This window comes from Dendrobium catenatum, unplaced genomic scaffold (genome assembly GCF_001605985.2).
Source record: "Dendrobium catenatum unplaced genomic scaffold, ASM160598v2 fragScaff_scaffold_946, whole genome shotgun sequence".
Lineage (NCBI taxonomy): Eukaryota > Viridiplantae > Streptophyta > Magnoliopsida > Asparagales > Orchidaceae > Dendrobium > Dendrobium catenatum.
Genome location: NW_021319408.1, coordinates 413,943 through 421,554, shown reverse-complemented (window position 1 = coordinate 421,554; position 7,612 = coordinate 413,943). Strand labels below are relative to the sequence as shown.

The window sequence follows — 7,612 nt, the reverse complement described above, 5'->3', positions numbered from 1 at the left end:
ACTGTTTATTCATATGCCGATATGATCCATCATGTGAATGCGCAAATTTCTGTAGATGAAGCTATAAATGCTCATAGAAAGCAGTCTGAGCAAACCAACAGGAAGTACAAGGGTGCACCCGGGATGGATAATTCATCCTCACAACGGAAGATGCAAAGGAAGAACAATCTACCTTCTAGGCCTCCATTGCCACAACGAGAACCTCGACAGGAGGAGTACACTACACTTAACACATCTTGAGCAAATGTATTAATGGTTGTTCGAGATTAAGATACAGTGAAATGACCGCATCCTTTGAAGCCAAATACAAGAAATTAAGATCAGTATTGTCATTTTCATCGTAGTCGTGGCCACACTACTAAAGTCTGTAGGCAACTTAAGGATGAGATTGAAAGACTTATCCGCCAGGGCTATCTTCGACAGTTTATTGGGAATCCACCTACCCAAGAAGAAGCTCGTCCCGTTGGGGGGCAAAATCAACAACAAAGACAACCGGTGAATAACCGGATAACGATTGATGAAATTGAAACAATCGCTGGAGACTCCTTATTATATGATCAAGTTTTTGGCTGTAGATGAAAACCAAACTCCAAAGAAGGCTCATATCGATCATTCCATCACATTTGATGACTCTGATCTGGAGGGAGTAAAAACCCCTCATCAAGATCCACTTGTAATAAATGCGGGGATAGGTGACCGGTGTTACAATGTCAAAAAAATTCTTGTGGACAATGAAAGCTCCGTAGATGTCCTGTTCTACTCCACTTTGCTCAACATGGGTCTCTCAAGAGAAAAGCTTCAGCCTACTGCAGGTCCTTTGTATAGGTTTGATAATCGATCTGTACGAGCAAAAGGGATAATCATTCTCCCAGTTGTACTTAGAGAATTTTCTTGACAGACTACACACTCCATTCAGCTCATTGTTGTAAAGTCAGAAATGACTTACAACATTATCTTTGGGAGGCCGCTACAGTCAATTTTTGGGATCATCGTTTCTATCCCTCACCTCAAGCTGAAGTTCCTTACCCCGACAGGAGTCATTATAGTATGCGGAGATCAACAAATAGCATAAACCTATTATCTTAGGCAGGTTAAGCCACGTCCAATAGTTATCCTGAGCATCGAGGACTTTGATCTCCGGAGCGAAGATATCCCTTTGAGAGCTTCCCCTGTAGAAGACCTTACTACTGTATCTATATCTGAAGAACATCCTTCAAAGACGGTGCATATTAGATCACTTCTCTCAGACAACGAGAAGAAAAAATTCACAGATTTTATGCGTGAAAATCAGGATGTTTTTGCATAGAGTCCAACAGATATGATCGGAATCAACCCCGAAGTGATCGTACACTCTCTCAAAGTCAATCCGACGTGCAAGCCAATTATCTAGAAGAAATAAAATTTTTACACCAGATTGTTAGCAAGCAATCGAGCAAGAAGTGGATAAGCTTTTGGAAGTTAGATTTATACGAGAGGTGCACTATCCTATTTGGTTGTCAAATGTTGTCATGGTTCGGAAAGGGAGTGCAGCTTGGAGAATGTGTATAAATTATACACATCTCAACAAAGCCTGCCTGAAAGATAGCTTTCCGCTTCCTCGTATTGACTCAATTAGTCGATACCACCTCTTGACATCAGATGTTGAGCTTTATGAATGCATACTCTGGCTATAATCAAATAAAGATGAATCCTGCTGATGAAGTAGCAACAGCTTTTCAAACATCAAAGGGTAATACTACTATCGGGTGATGCCCTTCAGGCTAAAAAATGCTGAAGAAACTTATCAGCGTCTCTTGAATAAGGTTTTCAAAAACCTTATTAGACATACTATGGATGTGTACGTGGATGATATGTTGGTGAAAAGTCTTGAAAAATCTTAACATATCTCTGACTTGGAACAATGCTTCCACTCATTGAGATGTTATGATATGCGACTCAACCCCATTAAATGTGCTTTTGGAGCCGCTTCTGGAAAGTTTTTGGGGTTTATGGTAACCCATAGAGGAATTGAAGCTAATCCCGAGAAGATCAATGCGCTAAGAGAAATGGTGCCACCGAAGAATATCAAGGAGGTCCAAAGGCTAAATAGGAGAATTGCAGCACTATCTTGTTTTCTAGCATGTTCAGGAGACAAATATTTGTCCTTCTTCAAGGTACTTAGAGGCGCTCGTAACTCTGGATTCCAATGTACCGATGAATGCCAAGAAGCCATTGAACAATTACGAAATTATTTGGCATCCCCGCCACTACTTTCTAAACCAATACCGGGAGAGAAATTGTATTTTTATATGGTTGTTTATATCCAAACAATTAGTTCGATCTTGGTTTAAGAAAAAAATGCTGTACAACGTCCTATATATTATGTCAGCAAAATTTTATCTGAAACAGAAGGACGTTATCCTCGAGCAGATAAGACAACATTGACGTTAGTTTATTCCGCCAGAAAACTATGCCCTTACTTTCAAGCCCATACAAATTGGGTTCACACAAATCTGCCACTGAAAAATATCCTGCAAAAGCCATAAGCTGGTAGGCTCGTTAAGTGGTCTATAGAGCTGGGAGAGTTCGATATCCACTACCTGCCTAGGCCTGATATTAAATCTCAAGCACTTACAGATTTCATAGTTGAATGCACCGTTCCAGTATCTGATGTTCAACCAAGTGCTTTGCCTTCTCCTCCATGCTGGATGTTGTATGTCGATGGAGTTTTTGGAAGTTTCGGTGCTGGGTATAGAATTTTGTTGATCTCTCTACAGAAAATTATCTTTGAGTATGTGCTCCGACTCAAGTTCCCGGCAACAAACAATACAACAGAATACGAGGCCCTTATTGCTGGATTAAGACTAACAATTGACTGTGAGGTACAGAATTTAGTAATCCACACTGATTCATAATTAGTCGCCTCTTTGGTGGAGGGGGAGTTTGATATCCATAATCCTCAATTGGCCATGTATTACAGCTTCGTGAAGTTACTCTTAACTTGTATAAAGAAGCATTAGATCATTCATATTCTCCGAAAGCAAAATAAGAGAGCAGATGCTCTTTCCAAACTTTCTACATCAATAATGGGAGATGTTTATAAAAGAAAGTGTATCGAGGAGATCCACTTTCTAATTATTCAAGGTCCGTGGGTCATACAATCAATCGATGAATCAAAAGAGGCGTCTTGAATCAATCTCATCTTGTCTTTTCTACAGGATGTGGTACTACCTGAAGAACCCATGGCTGCAACACGACTTCAGAGACAAGCAACGAATTTCATTATTCTTGGTGACGAGTTGTATAAATGCGCCTTCACTGGACCGTATCTCAAGTGTCTCCCACCTTCAGAAGCTGATTATGCACTCCGAGAAGTTCATTCAGGAGTGTGTGGAGAACATTTGGGAGGAAGAGCGTTGGCTTATAAGTTCATGAGATAGGGATTCTATTGGTCTACAATGAAACATGACGCACTTGAGTTTACTCAAAAGTGTAAAAACTGTCAATTGCATTCCAATCTCACCCATACACTGCAGAGTCCCTGGACTTTCGCTTAATGGGGAATTGATGTAATGGGACCCTTCCCTATAGCCACTGAACAATGAAAATGGGACCCTTCCCTATTATCATGGCTATAGATTACTTCACCAAATGTGTGAAGGCAAAACTTTTGGCAAAGATTACTAAAGCAAATGCCAAGTAGTTCTTGTGGAAGAATATAGTCTGTCGCTTTGGCATTCCTGCAAGAGTCATCACTGATAACAGGACACATTTCACTGGAAAGATCTTTACATCTTTTTGTAAGGATTTTCATATTCAGCTCATTCGCACAGATGTCGCCCATCCTCAAGCAAATGAGCAAACAGAGGTTACAAATCGAACAATTTTGAAAGGGCTGAAGACACACCTAGGGAAGGCTGGGGGGTAATGGGCTGAAGAACTACCAAATATCCTTTGGGCTTATCAGACCACTGCCAGAACTCCTATAGGAGAAATCCCGTATAACCTCTATTTTGGTACAAAAGCAGTCATACCGGTTGATATCGGAGTCCCGGGTAATAGAGTTCAAACTTTTGACTTCAATAAAAACGAGGAGAGGCTTAGAACAAGATTGGATCTCCTCCCATAAGTAAGAGATGAAGCCTCACTTAGGACCACTGCATACCACCAAAGGATTGCTCGTCACTACAATCGGAGGGTGAGACCTCGACCTATCTCCATTAGGGACTTAGTTTTGCGAAGCATCGAAGCCGCTGGAAAAGGCCCTCAGCGTAATAAGCTCTCCCCCCTCTAGGAGGATCCTTATTTGGTGGCGGCTTTGGTCATACCTGGAACCTTCAATCTGAAGGATGCTAGTGGAAAAATGCTCCCCCGAACTTGGAATGTCGGCAACCTTCGCAAGTACTATCAGTAGGAGTTGATAATACTATTTATCTCGTGTTATGTTACTAGTAGTATTTGTCTTGTGTTATGTCCCCCCAAGTAATGATTTGTATCTTTTAAGTTTTATGCTTACTTTTAGTACCCCCTTTGTGTGTTGATTGTGGGAGAACTCTTCCTCAATATTCCTAAGTTATACCAGGGAATTGTTGTACTGTCTTATATAATACAGTAATGTGATGCTCACATTGTTGTGATATTATCTTCTCTTATATAAAATTAAAAAACTTCTCAAAATCTTTATCCTTGATTCGAGAAATACACAATCTGTATTGTATCTCAATCACTGGACGATCAATCCCCAGGGGATTTGATCCGACCTCTTCCATACAGGTTAAAATCATCAAGCAAATGCTTTGATTAACAACCTCGAATAGGTCAGGATATCCAAGGAGGATATCTCTCGTAAAAAAAGTCACCAAAATATTTCTCATTGAAATAAAATTGAGTCAATTTCATATGCATGTGAAAAAAGAGAGATATCAATAATTTCTTTATATATATCACTGAACATCGAGTACATCATATGAAAGCATTAACATCTAACACACATATAATCACTAGAAAGAAAACGAAGTGGTACAAAACAACATCAAAGCCATCCTAAAGGATCTCAATCTCATCCTCGTCCTCCTCCAAGGAAAAAGCCTTGTGCAACTCACTCTCAAATTCTTCACCACCAGAGTCTGAAGAAGGATCACCAGAAGCCTGGCTAGGAGTCAACCCCTCGGTCTCTTCTCCAGTCTTACACTGCACTGCACGCACGCCCTTCATAAAACCTTTAATGAAGCCATCCTCCATACACTCTACCTCTAAAACCTTCACCTCCATATCATAAATATGATTGCGAGCATCCTGAACGTGATCCTCAATAATTATCTTGAAAGCATAAGATTTCTTGAACTCTTCTATGACTGCAGACGAGAACTGTTGGGCTTCCTTCTCTGACAACATACTTTGGAGTCTCTTATTCTCAGCTTCAAGAATTTGTTGATCTCTCATCTGTTGGTTGATCGTCGCCTGTGCATCCACCAACTCTATATGTAGACGATCCATCCGTTCATTCTGGGAGGATACTGAAGTTATTCTATTTGTCAACTCTGCTCTACACTCTGCTAGTTGCTCCTCTGTAAGACCCAATCAGGTAGGTTATATTACTTAAATATATTGTAAAACTTATTACAATAATAAATTACTGTTAAATAACTATTAATATTTAAGTTATGTTCATTATTCTATAGTCAAATATCTTAAACTATATATATAAATTAAATAATAATCTTGTTTCCATTCAGGCATCCAAAAAGGCATCCGTTGGCTTTCACGTTAGTGGAAACTGATTGGAAATTGAGGGTTGTTTATAACATCGGATAAGGATTGAAGTGGGACCCACTTCCCCTTGACTTAATCTGCATAATCGTGGATAGACTTGAGAATTATATTGTGAGAGAATTCGGTACAGTGGAGTTTCGAAGTTATTTCACAAGCAATTCTGAAAATCCCTATTCCACCATCGGCTGTGTAGAGAAACTGAAGGCATTTCAGTAAAGTTCTTGCGGGACTGTAGAATTGTTTGGGATTTTGGTTCTTTGGACTGTAGCAAGAGGCGGTCAAGGGCCAGCAATTCGCAGAATTTCCCGGTGCAAACAATGATTCTTTGGTTAAATGAAATTTTGTATATTTTAATGAAAGGGAGTTTTGTAGAAATTGTGAAAGAAGAGAAACAAATTGCAGGTATGTGAAATGATTAGATTTTTTTTACGAATTGTAATGAATAGTAGTGATGTGATTATACAAACTAGTTGAAAGAATTATGAATTAAGGTGGTAGCTTGGAGAAGAGAGAAAGGAAGAAGAGAAGAAAGGAATAATAGAAAGAAAGGGAGATAAAGGTGAGAATTATACTATTATTCTTTATCTTTTATGTCACCTAAACTTAGTAACATGTCTAACAATGATAACCTAATTGTATGGTAGGATTATTTATAGATTTATGCAGAAAGAATGCTTTGGGTTTGTGTATCAAAGGAGGAGGCTTCGTGGTGTAAGTTTTAAAGAGATCAACAATCAAAGAGGTAAATTATGTAATTAATTATAGTTGTAATCATCATGAATGGTTAATTTATCATTTATGTTTTGAAAGTCTATTATGAAGAGATGCAATATGAGAAATTGTTTAGTCATCATGAAGGTATATTAAAGTATTCAAAACTTTCTATCCATGAGAATAAGAGATATTTGATAGATGCTTAAATGTACTTATCTCAGTCTTTTCTTAACTGATAATTTTATACAAAGAAGTTTCTATTTTAACTTGTGGCTACTAAATTCATGGTACACCAAATTTATAAGTATAAGCAAACTTGAAGCTTATAATCATTAAAATCAGATATATATTATGAAACCATGAAGTAAGGAATATCAAATTAAAAGTAAATATTGGCTATATTATGATGAAATGATGTCTACAATATCAGGTGGGCAAAAGAGACCCAAATTACTAAGCCTGCTTTGTAGAGGGGGCAAAAGGGACCCCAAAAGAAAAAGAGACCTGCATAGCAGGTGGGGCAAAAGGGACCCCAATGAGACAAAAGGGACCTCAATGTAATTCAATGGAGATAATGCCAGGGTAACTTGGGCTCCATTGAATATTGTTATGAATTTATAGCCAAGTCTTTTACATATTTAATTTTGATATTCAATATAACTTCGAAGAGATAATTAAAAATGCTAATTAGAATTTATGAAGTTATTATTGTTGACGAATATTTTCGCATCGACTCGACCCCGATTGAGCCCGACAAGGCTCGATCGCGCTCGATCAACTCAATCGATCATCGTCGAGGTGAAATTAATCCGAATTAAGCCTCAATGTAATTAAATTAAATCAAATTTAATTTAATTAGAATCAAATCAAAATAAATCGAATCCCGTCGAGCGTCGTCGAGCCCAATTTGATGCAATTCGGCATCAATTCAAGTTCAATTTCACAAAATTAGCTTGATCGGACCCAAACCGACCCAAATCGGTTCGGGTCGAGTCCAATTTGGACTCAATTTCAGCCCTAATTTCCCAATTTGGGCTGAATTTGATTTTCAAATCAAAGTTTGAGATCAAATCCCTTCCACGCGTGGGAGAGCCATTTGGCTCTCCCGTGCGATTCGCCCATCCCGGTCGAGTGCGGAAGAGAGAAA

At 38.7% G+C, this 7,612-nt stretch overlaps 1 long non-coding RNA gene across 2 annotated transcripts in view; it reads left to right on the top strand.

Annotated features, from left to right (window-relative positions):
• The first annotated feature begins 5,834 nt into the window (after nt 1-5,834).
• LOC110095361 overlaps nt 5,835-7,612 on the top strand; it is a 20,871-nt gene continuing 19,093 nt past the window's right edge. For both annotated transcript variants that reach the window (XR_003701686.1, XR_003701685.1), the window contains exons 1-2: nt 5,835-6,153; nt 6,243-6,493. This is a non-coding gene — a long non-coding RNA (uncharacterized LOC110095361). The remainder of the gene's footprint in view (nt 6,154-6,242; nt 6,494-7,612) is intronic.